Source organism: Acanthopagrus latus, chromosome 17 (genome assembly GCF_904848185.1).
Source record: "Acanthopagrus latus isolate v.2019 chromosome 17, fAcaLat1.1, whole genome shotgun sequence".
Taxonomy (NCBI): Eukaryota; Metazoa; Chordata; class Actinopteri; order Spariformes; family Sparidae; genus Acanthopagrus; species Acanthopagrus latus.
In genome coordinates, this window is record NC_051055.1 from 28,862,161 (window position 1) to 28,881,500 (window position 19,340).

Consider the following 19,340-nt stretch of genomic DNA (forward strand, 5'->3'; position numbering starts at 1 on the left):
GATGTTTTATGAGTCAGGAAATCAATTTGACACATTTTTTTAAAAACTCAAGGAGGCACTCAGTGTGTTTCGGTGATAAATTCCCTCCAGGAAACACAACTTTTAACACAATAAAACTCTGCCGGGCACATTTGATAGCACAAAAACACAAGGTTAGAAAACTGCACAAGGTATTTTTTTTTTTTTTTTTTTTTCCAATAATGGTAGCTCCAAATGGCAGCGAGAAACAACTACGGAACGAATGTTAAATTTCGACAGCAGCGACAATAAACTGAGCAAAGCAGAATTAAACAGCAGCTGAGAGAAGTCAATGCAGAGCAGTGTAATAAAAGACAGACAAATGAAGAGAGCTGCATCGAATTGTCAGGCAGATTTGAAGGGAACTTTTGAAATGTCACAATAAAGACAAAAATGAAAATGCAAGTTAGGTGCATTTCCTGTCACCTGGTTTGGCTACACAAAGCACAGTGTGATGACGTATGGTTGTAAAGGCTACAGTACGCATGGCTCTTATAAACACAGTAGAAATAAAGGTTGCAAACAGGAAACAAAACCTGCTGACCAGTAAACCTCATAGAAGAAGAAGAAGAAACAAACCGGTCACTTCTTCATATGACAATGTGGGAATTAGTCTGGGAATGAGAATCTAATGGGAATATCTGCGAAGACATCGACAGCGGAAACAGTTTCTTCTTCTCTCAGAGAGGAAACGACTGATGAGTCAAGTAAATTAAATGTTCACAACTCAGACTAATTAGAAAAAAAGGTGAAAAACAACCTCAGGCAGTGATTAATGTTTTGAAAAATTCAGGATATAAAACATCAGATATTCCACGAGAAAGAGACAGAAAACTAAAAGTATGTCGATCGATCAGTGATGTTCAAATATTAGCTAACAACGTTTGAGTGTTTTTAGGGTATTAACATTGTTTTAAGTTAGCATAGCATCTGTTTTAATGTCGTCTGGAAACTTCTGTTAGATTGTAGACGTTTATATTTATCATTATGAAAGACTACGGCAACGTTTGAAAATATCTACGTCAAATCTTCAAAAACGTGCTGAAGACGTCGGGGTGATTCCAGCATCTTCTTCAGTCAAACTTCTTTTTAAGTGTGTGAATCTTAAAGACCCTGAAGGAAAAATGATGTTTCTTTCAATGCAAAGGCTCCATGACGTGGTTATTTTTCACGCACACACACATACAGACTGGCGGTGATCGCAATCTGGGCATTTCTTACGTGTCCTCGGAAGCCATTCATCTCCTTCTTCTCCTCTTTCTTTCTTAGCTGCAGCAGACAGCAAAGAGAGGATTGCGGACAGGGCTCTAGATAAGAGGAGGGGAAAAAAAAAGAGCTGAAAAGAAATATCGAGAGCCTGAGGACACCAGTGAAGCATTTTGGCGGCTGACAGAGACCCCGTGACGAAAGGAGCCATTTTCCGATGCCAGAGTCTGAACCTTAATCCAGGGTAAAAAGTTGATTGTGTCTACAGCCTGATGAGAAAAAGGAGGGAGGGAGGGATGAGGTAAGGAGGACAGTAGTGGAGGTGTGGTGACTCTTTTCTTCTCTGTGAAGCATGTCCACATTATAAACATGATGTGGAAAAAGGAAAGCCGTGACAAACTGCGTGGAAAATGTAATTTCCTCTGTGAGTGTGTGTGTGTCTGCGCAAAAACATCTTTTCTTGGAAGATTTCACGTCAACCAGCAACCACATCAATTTGGAATATCTCAGTGGTGGAGAGGTGTAGGATAACAGTTCCTTCTCAACGCTAAGCTTTAATTTGTAGGTAATTTCATATTTGGAAGAGCTGGAAAATCATAACCCGTGTTAACTAACAGAGCAGCTAGCGTGTAAGATCTGACAGATCTGACAGTCGTTTCAACTCAAACCACAATTCCATAAACATCAGCTTACAGCACCCAAACCCGGCTCCCGTGAAAAAACATGATTTTCACCACAGGATTCTGCACTTAGCCGCAGACCCTGAACTTCAGACCGATGCAGCACGGGTAATTGCAGAAATGATATCGAGATGGTAATGTGTGCATCATGTTTTGAGGCCCAGACTTGATTCGTATTAAAACGCCCTTGAAATCACTTCAAGCTGGTCTGGAAACTCGATGATGACACGATGCAGCAGGACGTCAAAAATTAAGGCTAATCAATCCCAACAACAGGGATCACTTAGGATTATTCTTTAGGCTACGCTGAGTAAATTGAGTACCTGATGGTGAACTTTGATGGCCGAAAACAAAGCTTATCTCCGTGTGATAAGCGTCCGTTAGAGCTCATTCTGCCAATAACGAGATGAAACTTCTAATCATCGCGTTGCAGCAGCTCCAGACACCTGCCGCGTGGAAGGTTGAGTAACTTTTACCTTCTTGATGAGAGAGAAACGCTCTCGTAATTGCTCTTTCCACGCTCTCATACAGATATAATGAACACATCTGCTGGAGAAAGACATAAAGTCTGCAGTTGTATTATAACAACTACAAAAACTGTGCCAGAAAAGTGAAGTGGTTACAATTTCAGTATACCCTGAGTTTCCCCTCCAGGGGATCAATAAAAGATTATCTTGTCATATTTATTTGATTTATTGTCGCAGCAGCGTCCAATCAGAACTTCATTATGTAGGTTTTCAAAACAAAATGACTTCCTATATTTAATACAGTTGTGGGTTGAAGCTAACTAATGGGTACATGGGGAGGTTGAGGGCTGAGACGCTTTGACCTCATATTGACACTCAGTCCTTCGTCATCCCAGAATGCAATAAGGACACAACCTCGGAGCCATGAAAAGATGTTTGTTGACCCAACTGTGACCTGCTTTTTCATCAACATCGCTGTGTTGTTGGCTGCCATGTAGTTTAAAAGACATGGTGAACCCAGGCGCCCAGGGACAGCGATGAGCTGAGCTGTGTGATTTTTGAAGCGGGAGTCGTCCCAGTTTCAGCTCATGTGACACACTTTGGCCCAAAAAAGACATTAACGTACGTGTTGTCAAACAAAGAAGGACCTTAAAAGACACTCTCTCTGCGCCCTGAAGCCTGAACAGTTTCTTCAGCACATCCGAGCTGTGTTCTCCAGACCTTTGAATCTGTCCAGCGTATTCTTCGAGCTGACCGATTTGTCTGGCGTGATGACACGAAACAACAGTTTCTTGGTTTAGAAAGCAATCGATCCAAGGAGACAGGGACTAATGATTAGCCAATCATCACCATGGGAAGAATTGTGCTGAGATCAAGCTTGGAAACTCTTCTCTCTTTCATGTTTGTGCTGCTGAATAATTATCTTGGGTTTCAAATAACTGAAGTACTTCTTGGCAACACCCTTGGACAGCTTAAAATGCTTTTTTTAACTCAAGTTAACCATCTATTATACATGCATTCAAAGACATAGACGTTCAGACAACATGTATTATTTTAACATTGCTCACCTACTTAAACCCAGTGAAACCAGTGTGTTGCCACGGCTACGTGTTAGCGTGGACTTTAGAGTAATAAAATGTGGCTTCCAGGAGAAAGTTAGATGAGATACTGACCCGAGCTGCCAACCCAAAGTATTTGGCGATCTAAGAAAATGACGTGTTGTTGTTTTAAAGAAGTTAGATTAAGGCCAGTTCGTTGATCTCTATTGATTGGCTGGGGGAAAAAAACCTAATTATCCACAGTCAAGAGACAAGACAAGAGAGTCACTATCAAAACTATGCTCAGCTGTTTGACACATACCCAGTTCTACCCCCCCAAGAATGTGGATCTCGGAGGACTCTTTCTGAAATAACAGGAGTCGACATTGACGTGAACCGTTATGGGTCTGGGCAAAACACCGTGGGATGGAGGTGGTCTAAAGAAGATCCAACTATCTTTGTCAATGTCTGTTGCTGGAATTCACAACATAGCATCACAGCAATTCATCCAATTTTTACAAAATATAATCAACAGGATTCACAGTCCCTGCCCGTGTCCCAGCTTTGTTGCGATGTCTGCAGTGTTGATTAATTTACTTTAAACCCATTGATTACATATTGAGACAGCTTCCCTGCAGGCACCTGAAGTTCTTCAGCTTCTAGGGAACTGAAGTAAACCAAACAGGATAAACAGGGAAAAAAAAAATGTAATAAAAGCACAAATAAATGATCGTCTTTCATAACCAAACATCTCTTTATAGTGTAAAAATGATCCTCCTTCAGTATGGATGGGTGTAAATAATTATTCAGTTAATGAAATATGCAGCCACAGTGGTGGTTCTGCTAATGAGATAGCTGCACTCTACATTGCCCTGATGGTAACCGTAGGGAGGCAGAGTGGGGGAGGACTGGCTGTCAAAGAGGCATGCAGTGCTGCGCTTCCACTGTGCCCCCATACAGCCGTGATGAAGTGGCTCCATCCATCTTGTTGGCTCCCAGTAAAGAACAGGCTTATTTGGCTGCTGAGCCGATGACAGATGGGAGCCGCCGCAAGCTTTTTCTCTCCAAAAGGCCGGGACCCCTGGCTCGCAAATCTGCAGCCTGAACTCTGAGTGTCGAAGGGGGCAGCGACACGAGTCATGAGAGTGTACGGATACACATGAGAAGATGATGTCATCCAGTTCGGGCGAAGCTTTCTCTCTGATTGTTTGGGACGTGGATTCTTCTGCACGTTACGCTGATGATGCTCACAGGGAGAGCTTAGATACCTGGACGTGTAATACTGCAAGCAACCAGAATGATTATGTTGCCATTAGTGTTAGCATTTCACACGGATTTAAATCTGATTGATAAAGGGACGACCCCGTGTTGGATTGTCTTCACTATACGCAATTTCGATTTTGCATGGAGAGCAGATTCACAGACAGGTGACCTTTGTCGTCATGGTAACAAAAAAACATGTTCCAGTTGGATTTAAGCACCAAGACTACTTGATCAGTTTTAAGAAAATATGGCATTATATACATAATACATATGTTTAGTCCATTTACAATTTACTTGTAAAATGCAATATATTACATATGTTTAGTTAACTTCATTTTAACCTAATATGTTATGTTACAATATTACTGTCTGCGTAGAGTAGAGTAATAATTTAAGTGCTGAGATCCTTCTAAAGAAAAAGGATCAAAGTCTCAGATATTATGAGATAAGAATACATATTCTTTCACACTTAAAGACCTATACGTATGTTACATGTTACCCCCAACGGTGAACAAACAAGTCAACATTGACTCTTGGTCTCATGTGGGACATGAACACCGGTCGCCTCGGTCAGAGTCTTGGGTTTGTTTGACTAATCCATCAACCGCAGGCTCTTTATGCATCACCGCACAGTTTTGTTATCCATCATATTTGGACGTATTTGTTTTAAACAGAACTCAATGGAAAGAACTGGAATCTCACTTGCATGCAAACTCATGTCTTTGACATACACACTACATGCAATTTGAAGGTCTAAAGTCATGTTAGTATCGACGCAGATTGAAGCTACTGGGCTGTAAATGGGTCTTTTTAATTCTGTCGCTCTTCTGTGTTTAATATGGAGACACTGCAGCTGTGAATGGTGATGCTGCTTTGTTAATTTAGTCATTTCTATTTTTCTTATCAACTTTCCTTTGTTGTTTTCCTATCGCATGTCTGTCTGTCTGTCCGTCTGCTCCGCTGCCCTTCCTGAGGTTTCTTACATTTTCAAGTGCTTAAAGGTTAAAAGGAGATGTTTTATTTTATCTTATATCTATGGAGGGTGTAAGAATAGAGGGTGTTGCGTGCTGCGCTGATTGCAGAGCCACTCTGAGGCAAACATGTAACGTAGGGCTAACGAATGACCACTGAATAATCACACGAGAGACGGGGGGTTAGAACCAGAGCTATATTTAAGAAGGGGGAGACGGCGTGTCAAGTGAGATAATCCTCGGAGCAGATGTGTTTCAGTCCACAGGTGAAGACCGAGAGCGACGCTGCTGTAATTACTGGAGCAGGAAGGTCATGCTGCTGTTTGGGACTAATGAGGAAGAAGAGCTGAGGCTAAGGCGAGACATGACAGGAACTATAGAAAGTGAAGAAATTCTTATACTTTTGGTAACTCTGGAGATATTTCAGTCTGTATGGCACCATCGCTCGGCTGACATGTTGTTCCACCACCGAAGACCCAAACAAGACGAAACAAGATTCCATAAATCCACCCACAACTTTTTTAGATGACAACTTATTTGAATAATAATAATGGTAACAAAATAATTGCCTGTTAAACTTGTTATAACAGCTTAAAGATGTGACCCAATAGTCACAATCATGCAAGAGCAATAGCACGCAATAAAATCTTGGCATTTTACATTCAAATTCTTACCTTTCATATGTATCAGAGCAATTTCTACAAAGCATGTCGTATGGCGTTCACATTATGTTTACTGTAGAGCTGACTTTCATGTTTGAAGGCACCAGAAGAGATTCATTTATGTTGCAGATGTACTTTTGTTTGGGTTGGATTTTCTATTTCTCTCCTCACAATCACAACACTGTGCCTACCGTTTGCAGTGGTTACGTTTCAGCACAAAAATCCCCCGTTTAAAGTTAAGAAAACGGAGATGGTCTGACACCTTGTAATAAATGGCCAGTTATGTCTGTAGCTCTGCTTCCAAATATTCACTGATGTGACTTGACCTGTGGTCAGCTGTTTGTCACATGATGTGAAAGAGATATGAAACGTTTTGTGCAAACTGTTAACCTTCAACCTTTTTGTGGTTTTGCAGTAACGTTACTGCTAACATTATATCCTGGCGACTGGGCCGTTGGAGGTGATCACATGAGAATCAAGCGAGATTAGCAAGAAACAACTGCTCAAGACGGCGCATCAACATTTGCAAGCATGAAACCACTTACAAAACATACGGTACGTAAAAAATATCAAATTTGAAACGGCATAAACACAATTTACGGGCCAGTTCTGTCTGTGAGTGTTGATCACTTTTGTACAGTGACTTGAAGAGTTTTTTTCAGTTTTCAGCATGAAGAGCTGGTGAAGGAAGTGTTGGAGGAGTGCGTCATGGAATATTTTGAGGGTGTTGAAAAGAAGATTCAGTACGGCAACACAAAAACAATTCCACAAAAAGCCATTTAGCGGCGAAGTGTTTTCAAAGTACCAGCCTTCGATCAATAAAAGGGGCCCATCAGTTGATGTATCGTATGTGTGGATGCAACCTTTTGATGTTTCATGCAACATTAAGTGACACTGGGAGCCGGCTCTGTGTGAGTTATGAAAACTGCCTCTGCGACTGTGTCTCCACCTCGCTCTCCTCCCTGCAACATTACCCTTAATGTCGCGGCGAGAAAGTGAGCAAAGCACTAATTAAAAAAAACAAGGATGGATAATGGCGTCGTCTCATATCCGACGCCGTCACAAACTTCATCTGCGTAATTACACCCCTCAGTTCCACAACACTGAGAGCGTGTCACTAATTGCTTTCAGTGTAATTGGGTTACCTTTTTTTTCTTTTCTTTGGGTGTCTTTCATTCACCGGAAGAGATAATGAAAGGTTAGCGTTGACCGTCTGCACCGAGCAGACAAACCAGTATCGGAGTCTACGCTGCTCTGATTATATGGACACAAATATGTTGCCATTTAACATTGTTAAGCAGCTGGAAAACAACAGGCAGAGAACTATTGATGACAAGTTGTTGGTGAATAATGGTTTTTAAATGCAGTGCGCCATGGGTGCATTACACTCTGCATCATTTTTTACTCTTGAAATTACATTAGAGCTCCGCAGTCAATATGAAGGACTTGATGAATGCCATCACAGGCTGCTCGAAGACACACACACACACACACACACACACACACACACACACACACACACCAGCACCAACATGTACATCCAATAATGAGGTGCAATTTATCTTATGATGAATATTGATCATTTACATTCATTTGTGGTTCAGCTCATCGAGAAAATATGTAAATGTGTTGACAGGATGGAGGAGAGGCAGCTGCTGTGAACTCAGGTGACGCGCTCGCGTTAACGCAACCTTGTAAAGGTTTAATATGTAACTTTTTTTTTAAATGAATCAGGGCTCCAGTAAATACACTGCACATGATTAACGTGTAAATGTGTGTTGGTTTTTTTTTTCATTTTCACAAGGCTGCAGAGTGAGAATCTACTGTTCGAGACCACATGGAGACAATCGCTTGCTTCTCGTTTCGACCTTCAGAAACGGTGTTAAAAACTTAACCAGGATCTGTTTCCTGCTTTTCATCTGTAAATCATAGCCTGAAGTCTCATAACATGATCCGACTGTAGACAATGTGCAGTTGTGCTGTTAACTTTGTCTGATCAGCAAATAGAAACACCTGCACAGAGTAGTTTCATCCCCGAGAGCCCCGTTATTTATCCAACTGGTCCTCATTCTTGAAAACAATGAAGAAATCGATCGCCAGTGACACTCAAAACAAGCCTACACTTTAAAATCTGACAACGTGACATACTTGATATAAAAATCTAGGAAACTGATGTAAAGTAGACTAAAAACTTTAAGTTGTTGACTTTACTTGGTAATTCTGAGGTTATCAGTTTCCTGACTTTTTTGAAACAGTTCAGGAAACAAACCAAACGTACATAACTTACGTCACGTGACGTATGAGTTAAAATGATTGACTGTTGACTTTTCCGTCTTTACGCTGGACACGATCAGCGTTCTCCTGTCGACCGTCCTTCCTCTGACCTTCTCCCCGTGTGGTCGTACTACTTCTCCTCACTGCCGTAATGATAACTCTGCCCGCTAGAGGTTGACCGAAAAAGAAAAAGGGGAAATATAAGTAATAAACTGTTTTCAAAGTCGGAATATATGGTTGATTTTCTGAAGAGGACGGGCTGAATTAATCCTACATTTGTTCTCCAGTGTATATTCACTGATTCTGTGTACAATCCACCATAAAGGAGATTAGTATACATTGAAAAAACAAAAACAAAGATACAGTCCAAAAGAAAGCGGAGAAAACACTTGCCTCAGAATGATTTACCACCAGAAAACATCACTTGTAAAGACTGAAGTGAGAGTCGAAGTAGAAGACCTCTAAAGACAAAACTCCTAACGAGCACAGACTTAAATTAACTTCTTTTTCTTTGGCACGTACCTTCTACCGACTGGATTTCTATTTGCCCGGTCGTTGTATTCAAACGAGGCTGTATTGGACTCAGAGTGGTTTTTCGTGTCTCCTCCTCTTCACACCACCAAAATGTACTGACCTCTGATTTCACTGTGTGGCGCCTCATTGAGCTCCAGTCTGTTTTTCTTGTCCAACATCTATTGAGGTGAAGCCGGCGGCCAAAACAACAAAAGGTGCCGATACGATTTACGACAGCTCAGCGTTAACAAACAGGCACAGCGACGGTCGGGGCTGCTGATTGGAGATGACCGGAAACCAAAGCCAAGTTCCAGCTCGGAAGAATGAATGTTATGAAAATATTATATAGATAATGTACTTTAAATTCTAACTCCACAGTGCTGCTCTGGATAATTGTTGCATTAAAGACAGAAATAGATTTCTCTTACTTGAGGAGGAACAGTCTGATTTAAACCACAAGGAAACGGAAGATCATTATCCCTCACTTCAGGGAGTCATTGTGGCTACAGCAGTATGACTCCAAGGAAGTGGGTCATTATGTGGCTGGGTACCAAGAAGAGCTAAAACTAAAGATAGTTTTCACTGTTAATTAATATATGTATTTATTCCATTTTTCATTGAATCTGTAGAATGAAAACAAAATAAAATCATGTCTTTAACTCCCAAACCCTGAATTATCAGATCTATAATGATGTAAAGACAGAAGAAAGTAGCAAATCCTTCCTGTAGTTCAACATTTTGGCTTTTCTAGCAAAAGTAGGACGAGATGATCAGTAACATGTTTAGAATTTTTTTTGCTCCAGATACAACAAGTCGGTTGAAGTGCAGTTCATAAACTTTCTGCTCACTACGGATGAGAAGTCCTTAAAGTCCAGAATCACATTCGCACATCTGAACAAACTGTGACTAAACGGGGCCTCGAGGTAAGATCGGTGTGTCGACAAAATAAAAGTGCTGCATGAAGAGGAGAAAAATAAAGTTAATGGGCACTTAGTTCTGTTTCTTTCTAGATTTTAGGGTGAAATGTTGAAATGGATTTGTCTCGTTTTCTTCGCATTTTCATCCCTCTTAAGATTAAGAGTCGCGGAGTTAATGAGAGTACACTACTTAAAAGTTATTTGTGGTTAGCGCCTGTTTCATGTGTGCAAAGCAAAAAGAAGAAGTGCTAGTGTCTTCTGTCCTGACACCACATCCGCCGCAGGAAGAATAAGCCGACAGATCATTAAAAAGGAGCAGGATTTAAGCACTTCTGGCCAAATTCAGTCATGGGATTAAAACTAATAAATAAAGTTGGAGTAACATCTTCTTCTTCTTCTTCTTCTTCTCCTTCATGCTGCATCTGTGTGCCTGCACAACTAATAATCCCCTTATTGAACATTAGTCTTTATGTTTTGGCTCAGACTGCTGTATCAACAGAAGTTCACGCTGAGCACCAAGTGCATCGTGGGCCTAAGAAGTGGTTGTGACTTCGTAACTCACGCCGCTCATGAAAGTAAACTCCTACACCTGTCACAACAGCAGATGTCAGCTCCGTCAGTGTGTTTTTAATGTCTGCAGACGGCGCCGAAGCAGCATAACTCCACATCAGATGATTTCTCGTCACCACCGGGCATAATTACCGTGTCAGAACCGCCTGATTTGTGGACCCGTTACACGTATCGCTCTGCAGATATTTCATTAAATTCCGTACTTTATATGGTGTTTTTGTGTCCCAGTATGTTTTGTACTGCTGTAGGCGACTAATTATGATTCATATCTGCACTCGTTTCACTGACACTAAGGACACATGCTGATTTATATACTCGTTACCATGGCTGACGATTGATTTGCATAAATAGATCGCTTCCTGAGCAGGTCACGATCGGCAGATGGACTGGGCAGTTTTGCTTTGAGTTCTTCTTAAAACAAATATCGAACAAATATCCATTTAATAAAACATAAATACAGTGTTTGGTCCATTTGCTGTCAGACCAGAGTGAAAAGACGAATATCTGCTCAGCCGACACGTTCTGACTCTTAACACGTCACACAGCCTTCAAACCATGATGCATTAAAAGGCTCCGCGGTCAAGTGATGCACAAAAAAAAGACTTGCAACGTGCAGTTAAGACTTTCAAAAGAAAGCTTGCTGACAAAATCTCAATTTTTTTTTTTTGCTGTAACAGACGTCACACTGTTCTTAACAGAGGCAATAATGCTTAAAGAAAAACTACAATAACCTCCTTGTGTTTAAATGCCTCCATGCACCAGTCAAGTTCCTGTTCTTGAGCTGTGATGTCAAATTCTTGAGTTACGGCCACAACATTTGATTAGTGAGGTCATAGTGACCTTGACCTCCAACCTTTGGCCACCAAATTCTAATCGGTTCATCCTTGAGTCACAGTAGACATTTGTACCAAATTTGAAGAAATTCCCTCGAGGCATTCTCGTGATATCGTGCTCACATGTCTGGGATGTCGCCGTAATAACAGAGAGGATGGATCTCCTTTAGTTTTAAGCCTAGATTGCTGACCTGCTGGTGACACGGGGCTGTAGAAGATCTCTGATGTGGGCCGGTGCCTGACCATGCAGGACTCTTTCAGTGGTCACAGGAACTTCTGTATTTGGGGGATGAGCCAGTGGAAAAGCACCCTAATGACACGTATCCATGTCCAAAGCAAGAAGAAAATGACAATTTGCTGCCTCTTAGTTCAGGTCTGGTTCGTGTTTACATGACGCCAGAGTCGGACTCGATGCATAGTGAAGAAAGAGTTCTTCGCCAAGTTTTGTCCACTGGGACGGCACTTTATCATGTTTTATCTACCATGAAGCCACCCGAGAGGACACTTTCACGTTGTTGAGTCCACCAGTGTTGACAAGAGCAAGTCTAGTTCTAGAGACCAACAGCTAGAGAAGCAGAACTTTACTGAAACTTCTCTTTTTATTTTGTTTGGCATCACTAAGAACTCCTGAAGCTCATAACAGATTATAAGCATTATTAATCAAGACTGCAACTGGACTGTGTAAATCTTCATTAGTGACACAGAGATAGAAACAGGACAACAAGATAAATTCTTCTACACATGGAGGGGAACAGTTTGTGGGTTAGTTTTTTGGATCCATGCTGAAGTCTCATAAGTATCCTGAAGTTTCTCTGCTTTGCTTTCACACCACGAACACCAGACGTCATTTGGACCCGGATCAAAAATCACAGAGCGGTCTCATCTCTGGATGTTTAGTCCTCGCCAGAGGTCAATAAACAGCTTTCACATCTGCCACAAAGAACTAAAGCTAAACGGTCAAACATGGAGGTTGTCTTAACCCCAACGAACATGTAAGAGTGAACGCAACCTTCGTCTTTTTCATTCTCACATACTCACTGAGGAGATACGTTGTCGTCTCAGGTTTTAATGCAAATTTAATTTCATCCGAGATGTGATTTTCTCCTGGAGGTCAAAGCGAGTCCGTCATTTTTAATCAAACTCGAGGTTCCTTCACAAATCCTAAAAGGCTCCTGACATCATCTCTGCACCTGAAAACGTGGCTCCTCTCCAGCCCCGACCGCCATCATTAAGATGGTGGCTTCACACGGAGACTCACTGGAGTCACACTTTGGGGGGTTAGATCTCATTTATGACAAAGCCTCGTGTACCTCGTTGCTGGTTTAATGTACCTCGGTGTTCTTTTGCACACACCACTAAGCTCCCAATGGCCAGCCGGAGCCGTATTTTCCTGAAGGTCGGACAATGTGAATATAAATAGTTACTCAGCGAGACATTACAGCAGCATTTTTAGAGTCGCCTCCTGCCAACATTTGTTTCGGGAGGTAAAGAGTGACCACACGGGTGTGTTAATGTGCTTCTTGTTGCGCTGTGAGAGAGAACATGATGCCTTATATCCATCTTTTCATGGCCCATGAAACTATAATTCATATCTTGATTTATGGTTGTATTGTAAAAGCAGTGAGGGGAGGCAGAGGTGTGTGCCATCTTTCATAAAAGTAATTTCTGCAAAACCAGAAAGAAGCAAAAAGGGTTGAACTCTAAATAATGAAGCCGGTGGAAAAGAGCACCTCCGTGAATAGAAAAGGGGCAGCTGGGAGCAATGAATAAGAAACATAATCTATCAAAAAAAAGCACATTCTACAAGTTTCCAAAGGGGGGGAAAAAACAAGTCATTCTGTCTGGATTTTCAGACAAATCTACCACCAAACAATGCACAGTGTTTGGGCAGATTTAGCGCACAGCGAGTGCACGCGGGGCATCGGCTGGATCGACCCAGACCAATAAACTCATCTCACCATGGAAACCATCCTGACTGCAGTCAAGACCGGAGCCCAAAATCATAACCGCAGTATGTCTGGCAATCGTGCCTTCAGGCGTTGTCACTGCGCCAGTCTCCCCCCCCCCCCCAAAAAAAATGAACTCATCATGACAAATGTGAGCATGATAAAACAGTGAGGAATCATTTAAACGGCGCATGTGTTTGTGCGAGCGGGTGTATTATTTCCGCTCATGTTTGGAATTGCTGTGAGAGTCAAGCCGTCAATACGCCATCTCACTGAGGATTAGCCATTTTAATTACTTCCACCTCTCTGCTATCACCATCTGCTTCGAGTCTGGATGGGCCCCTCCTCGAGCAACATGCTATTCAAATCAATCGCGGCAAATCTGCACAATGTTACCGTGATAAAGCATGCTGAGGTATTTTTCTGGCCTTTGTAATCCAGTTTGCGTCTCACAGATAACGTTTATTACATCCCGCGGTAATCTTTCTCCATGTTTGGCAACCCTCCCATTAACTTGCTCACAGAGAGCGTTGTCACAGAAGACGGCCCAGTGAAACAAGAACAAAAAAGGTTTGAGAGAGATTTAAATGTTGTGAGATTTTTATTTTTATTTTTTGCTAATGCTCTGCAGATTTAATGAGATAACCCTAAATACCATCTTAAGTCATTACGCTTTCATCTTCTGTGCAGCCGCCCGCCGCTGCTTTTTGTAAATGTTAATGTAATCTGTGCAGAAATCCTTTGCCTCAGCCGTGCTGCTACAATGGCCTTTCTTTTTTTTTTACGCCTGTATGTTCGAGTTATATTCACACCACTGATTTTCAGCTGCGCGTATGCAACATGATCAATCGGGGTTTTTTTTGCCTGACGCAGCATCTGTTGCCTCGGCAGTGAATTATACGAGTCAGATGGGTTCACAAACATGCCTGTTGATGAAATGATACTCGATACTAGATGCTGATGTCTTGAGGGACGCAGACAATCAATCGGCCGCGTGGTGAGAGTGAATGTTTGCTTGATGCTTTGCAGTGCACAATAATCAGAGGATATACTGTATATTTCATAGTGTAGTTTGCCTCCTGGCAAGGTTTAACACAATCTACTGGAGCTCTACTCTCAAATAAATCAATAGACTTGAAGCTCAGTAATTGCAACTAGAGTAGGGACCTAAAATCCATCATCCAAAATGTTTATCTAATTAGATTCATTTAACCCAAATGTGTATGGGGGAGAGTAATGGGGAAAGTGTACAAGACAGTCTCTGAGGTACCAAGACAAATGACCTATGAACCACAAAAAGACCAGACCGGCTGGAGAGAAAGAAATCTGGTCAGTGTCAGTGGAAAATAAGGATGGAGGGCTCATTATTGGCTTTTCACTGTCAGTCTCAGTGGCTTCAATGACACCAAAGACTCCTGCAATTCCCTCTCAGTGTCTCCCTCAGCCATCCTCACCAAGTCCAAGATAGACAAAAATAGAGAGGGAGGATAAGGGAAAGTTCTGCAGACGAAAACAGCATCGGGTGAACGGAGGCGAGATAAGAGGCCCTACAGACAAAAATAACGACGAAAGAACGAGGAGAGCGAGGAGAGCGAGGAGAGCAACGCTGCGCCCGACGACAGCGCGCTGCTGAGACCAGGCCGGGGGGAGCAGAACAACTTTAGAAGATGTCGGTGAGGGAAGTTTGTCAGCGTTAATGAGGATCTCAGGGTGTGTGAGCCCTTTGGTGAGGAAAAAAAACAGAGAGAGATTAAAATCTACCATCAATGACGGCGGTGCATTAGTCCAGAGATGGCCTTATTTAAACTGTAGACAGGATCAATTGGGCCTCCTAATGCAGCACAACGAGATGGCCTCCTCCGGCAAGAAAGGGTCAAGCACTTAGCTCCAGCGTGCAGAACACAGCTTAATTTGACTTAATAATGCAGTTCTGACTTCAGAGAAATTGGCTTGCATATGCTGTCGCACATACAGCATCAATGGATAAAAGCCAATTTGTCTTTGAGTGCTGATGGCCATTTCTTTCTCTTTCTCTTCCACATTTCCCCCCCACACACACAACCATGAATAATAACATGGAGTGTGTTGTTATGGAGGCAGATATGAGGCGACGGCAAACGTCTATTAAAGCCAGAAAAATGGCCGTCGTTGCTTTGTTCTCGAAGCATTTCAGAGAAGAGAATGTTTTCTCTGCACGTGCACCAGAACGGTCTCGTCGGTTCATGAAGGTGGCTGCAAACATGCCTGGTTAGAATTACACGTGATGTCGAAAATGAATTGTACTCAAGGTAAATCTTCCCAAATAAGGTAGCAAAATGTTTTCTAACATTTACTGACGTTATCCAAACTGCTTAAAAACAAAATTAGGATATTGACAATGTAATTTAGCAAGAGTTGTCTGAACAGAAACGCAAAAATGTTCAACGTAATAACAACACATTTCAGGAACAAATCAAACTTATCGCCAAAGGTGCTTTCATACCATCCAGGTTAAACTAGGATGAGAACATATAGCCAGCACTGATTCAATATGGAGGATAACACTGTGCTGTATATTAACAGCAACCATTTGAATAATGAAAAACAATCTGAAAGGTTTGAGATTTGCACATTTGGGGCTCCCGGAGGTGAAGTTAGCAATAATAAATGAATAACACTTGGCTAGACTTTCACAATAAAGCTTGCTGCCAGAAAAAAGAAAACAACACATATTGCAAGTTTTGCGCTGTAAACATTGTGTAACGGTTGGAGTTTACTTGGTTAGGTTTAGGAAAAGATCTGAGTTTGGGTTAAAATCAGTACATTCATTCACATTAACCTAAAAACAAGTCAGATCTCCTGTGTTTGACCCATCACAACCAGCTCAACCTCCTCCCATCGTGGACTATTCTCGCTGTGTACAGGCGGCAACTCCTCCGACATCAAAGTTGGGACTCTGACCAAGCTGCTATGTTGTCGTATTACTGTATTAGAAGTAAGAACGGGGAGAAAACTGTTCGTGCCGGGTCTTGTTTTTGAATGCATTTGACTTTCACAGTGCAGTGGTGTTTTGTCTGAAAGGTTTTTAGTCGTCGTGAGCGATGATAACCAGCGTTACTTAGTGGAAAACAAACAAAACGCGTGATGAAACATGTTTGAGATGCGCGGTGCCATGTTTCTGGAGGGGAAGCAGCAGATCTCAGCTCTAACATAGCTTCATCTTCTTTTTTTCCTGTATGCATGAACAACAGATGGTCCCTCATTTGTTTCCTCTCAGCCAGCACAGCAGCTCTTTGCAAAAGTAATGCCATTAATGAAACCAAACACCATCCTACTGGCACACACAGGAACCCTCTGCTCCATAAGAGATGAACTTTGCTGTAATGGAAAGATATTTCAAGTCTCTCCAGGTACTTCAGCAGGCCTGTGTTCTGACTATACAAGTAATTGATGCTGCACAAATGTTACGCAACGGAGAACTCATTGTTACATCATCCCCTGGCTCACTGTCCATGACGAACATTCAGAGTCTCCTGCCAAGATTGAACCAAAGAAATTACCTGCCAAGAACTACTTTTAGTGTCCAGAAATAATTAATATCTACTTGCGATGGAAAATGAAACTCTCATTTAGCTATTCTGTGCATTTAATCATTTAAAGTGCTGTGAAATAGCAAAGCGCAGATCTGAGATTCTCATCGTGCAAGTTTTAGATGCTGTCTTGTTTCACGGCTTTGTTTACCCTGATGATAAGTTGGACGTGTGCTGGTTCTGAACACGCTAACAGAGACGGAAGCCTGAAGCTGTTCGTACACACAAAAACTGGCCAAATACAGCCGAATACATCTTGTTGTGTTGACCGTTCAATACTGCATCGCTTACAAAGCTCCACCAACTCTGAGACAAACACATTGCATTTCCTGGAGTTATTACTTAGTTATTGTGTCCTTCCAACACAGATACCCAGGCTGCAGGGACTTAAGGGAGACCAGAAATACTGTTGCTGTGGGGAAATATTTGTCCGACAAGAACATCATTTCTAACAAATAAGATTACATTGCAAACAAAGCTTGTTCCAGATGTCTCGAGCTCGGTGGATGAAATCTGTCGCAACAAAGTTTCCTTACTGAATCACAGCTCAAGACTAAAAACTGTAGATTTAAAATGATCATATGAGCAAAAGCAGCGAAATAACCAAAATACCATTCTCTGCAGAAAGACCACTAACCCCGTGAGTTTCACAATAAAAGAATTGGCAGTGGCTTAAGGTGCCAAATGTCAGCGTGGGCCTCGTGTTTTGAGGCACAATGTTGGCACTAGTCGGTCCTTGTCAGTGGCTTTTTCACCCAAGGGGATAAAACTTGGATTAATTCATAGATTAAGTAACAGCACTGGCACACGGGCTGCGTAGATTTGGTGTATTTATGGGAAACATGAAGCATAAATACCATGTTAAAATGCGAGTTTAACTCTGGTCAAGGTTTAAAAAGCAACTTCAGCGCTCAGACTGAAAGTGGAGCGTTCACCGTGATGTTTAAATGCCAGCCAGTTGTGTTTTCTGCAGCCTGTTGTCAGCTCGGTGACAGAGGAAAAATCCACCACCATCTTTTATTGACTCCATGTTGGACTATCCATCTATCAGAGTGTTTGTGGCCATCGGTTTTTTGCTAATATCAGCAGCATAATAGCTGTTGCTCACACAACATCGGAGGCATCTGTTTATTCAGTTTATCTGTGTGTGTGTTTGTCAGATTGGTGACTGTGTTTTTCTGCAGGGGTTTTGTGTTGATGTTTCTTTTCTTACCGTGAATCCAGTTTTCTTGTTGCTCTGCTAATTATTTTTCACAGTGTTTAGTCTGACCTTCCCCTTTTTTTTTTTTTTTTTTTTGTTTTCCTGATCCGTAATGAATATGATCGAGCCTTTTGGGTTTTTATCCAACACAATTTTCTTCCAGTGAAAACTTGAGAGACCTTCTGCAGTTTAGCTCCCTGAATAGCGGTGCACTTAGCGTAGCGTGGGCAGACGAATGAGACAAACGCGTTGACTCGATCAATATATAACTTTGCAGAGTGGCTTTAACTTTCAAGGCAGGGAAAATGTTGTTACTCCAAATTCATTTAGTAGAATAACTTTCTAATGCTCGTTTATTCACGGCATATAGTCTTATAATGGCTGAGATTGTTGTAATGGATGGTGACTTCACTCAGCTGTAATTAATAAATGACGCCGCTTTGTGACATTAAGATTTAGAAGGCAAAATGAGCCATCCTGTGATCAATCAAAATGTTTAATGATGACAAAATAAATGTCATTGAAATGCCAAGAGATTTAATTGTTGCTGCTAATGTGGATAAATCAGAAGTAATTCACACATTAGCAGAAGCTTTTCATCTATTCTAAAGATGTTTTCGCTGTGGCGCTAGTTTGATGTAATTTCATTTGCCTTTTCAAAGCTTTAAATGGTGCCTTTTAAAAAAAAAAAAAAGGAGCTCTGCAGAAATTACAACATTTGGCAGAGTGCCTAATGTCTTCAAAACATGACAGACGCCTTGCTAAAAGTGGTTCCACCATTATGAACAAGTCATCGCAAAAGGCCCAGAATCCATTGCTGCTGGTGAGAGCTTTGAAGTGTGAGATAAAGTTTTCAGAGGATCATTTTTGATGCAGCGCAACCAACGAAAAGATTCTTTGTTACTCACACAACTGATACATGGATGCCGATTGTCAGTCTGTCTGAATGGATTGCCTCGAAAACATTTTGGTAATCCCGTCCTTTCTTAGCATCTTTTTTTCCACTTTTCCCATGAAATATCTCCATTTCTACTTGATTAATTGGCATAAAACTCTGTGAGAACATTCATTGTTCTCAGAGGATGAATCCCACTGAAACGTACTTGATCCCCCGACTTTTTCTTCGAGTACAAACAAGGTGAATCATCTTAACGTGATGGATCGCCATTAAATTTGGGGCAGGCATTAATGTTCTCCTAAGGATGACTTATAA